This window comes from Gavialis gangeticus, unplaced genomic scaffold (genome assembly GCF_001723915.1).
Source record: "Gavialis gangeticus isolate Ggan-Ray unplaced genomic scaffold, GavGan_comp1, whole genome shotgun sequence".
NCBI classification, from domain to species: domain Eukaryota; kingdom Metazoa; phylum Chordata; order Crocodylia; family Gavialidae; genus Gavialis; species Gavialis gangeticus.
In genome coordinates, this window is record NW_017729011.1 from 26,201,053 (window position 1) to 26,202,877 (window position 1,825).

Sequence of the window (1,825 nt, forward strand, 5' to 3'; positions counted from 1 at the left end):
CAGTTGTTGTTATATCTTATTCATCTGGAAAATAATTTCAAACAGCCATGAAAACAGCGGATTTCTCTCTGTTAAAATGATAGTCAGAGCCCAGGCCGCTGACACACAGTAACATGATTCACTTGGACAGTTACTGACTGCACATTCAATTCATTTCTTCTCTAGAGCACCAAGTTATTATCTGAAATGCACAAGGTGTCTGGGGGTAACATATGATCAGCCAGGGATGCTTTTGACGGCTTGAAGAGCAATCAATAAAAATTGTCTCCAGCAGTTTTGTGGAGTATGGAAGTTGGTAGTGAAATGAAGTGATGGAGATTAACTAGTAGAAGTCAATGCCCTGGTGCTGTGAACCCTGGTTTTTAATTAAGCTCTTTTTACTCCAACAGGGTATTTATTTCTACCAAATTCTGCGGTAACGGATAACTTCCCTCTCCTCTGCACGTGCATGCGCGCGCGCGTGCACCGTGTCGTATCTCTGCTCCGAGCCTCTGCGCGCCTGCAGCCGGTCCGTGGCATCTGCGTTCGCGAGTGCTGCCGACTTCCTCGAGCTCTGGAGCAGCCTCCTCCTCGCTGGCTGCTCGCTCTTCAGCACCTCACCGGGCTTCTCTGCAGCTGAGGCTCACCTCAAAGCCACCAAACCCCACGCGGATGCCCCTGCCGCCGCATGCACGCCTGACACCCCCGCGAGTTACTTCTCCCCCTCGTGAGCTGGGGCTCTCGGCCGGCACTCCTGGATTCGGATCTCCTGCACGACGAAGCTGCTTCTGCTCCCGCTGAGGCCGACGGGAGCTTGGCATCACCACCGGCGTGCAAGGCCAGATCCTGTGCTCCTCGCACGAGTGCCGGTGGCTTGTGGCTTGGCAAGCGACTATCTGGTGCGGCGGCGAGTCTGGGACAGGGTGAACAGACTCTTGCTCCTGTTGTCCCAACTGGGCACGTTCCTGGGAAATGCAGTGGTCTCTGCCCCTCTCCGGAGAGGAGGTCACCTCTCCTCAGGCCCACTGCCGGTTTCCTTCCACTCGGCCCAGCACAGACTGACCGGAGGATGGAATAACAACTGCCCCGGACTTACCTGCAAGAAAATAGCTGCTGTCGTACAAACACGTGAAACCAGCAACGTCCCCGTTGGAGCGCGGCGCGGCACCCGTGCCGGTGTGTGCTGAGCAGCTCGCGCGGCCGCCCCGCTTCCCCGGCCTCAATGGACGACGTGCAGAGCCCGGGCTTTGACGTGGCAGCTTTCCTCCCGTCCTCCCGAGGGGCTCCGTGCCCGTGCCCGTGCCCGGGTGCTGCAGGTGCACGCGTCGGGTTGGGCTGCAGAGTTGTGCCTCTCGCTCTTTTTTCTTTTGCAAAAATATTTATTTTTCTCTCAGTGTTATATATATGTGTGCGTGTGTGTATCTATACATATATATATATAACTGCGCCTCTAACAACCCGTTGAGTGATGACCGTGGTTCACTTGGCAGAGCCGTGCCTCTGCGAGCGGTGACATGGGGCGGCCTCCACGACAGCTGCCCCTGGCACCGTGGCGCAAGCCTCCTCCCCTCCCCACGGCTCAGCCTGGTGCTCGGGGCTGTCTCACCCCAGCTCGGATCGCAGGAGAAGGGACCGGCCCCCCCGTGGTATCTCTTCATGGGCCCGTGGTTGTCACGATCACGAGCACCCCTCGTGCCCAGACATGTGTCCCAACAGCCTGAGCAAGCCGCTGCATCCTGTCACGGGCACTGCCCAATTGCCCAGGAAATCCCGGCCGGCCCCAGGCCTGCAAGCCCACGGCTCTCTGGGGGGAGCGAGGAGCAGGGGATGCTCTTCCCGTGCCCCG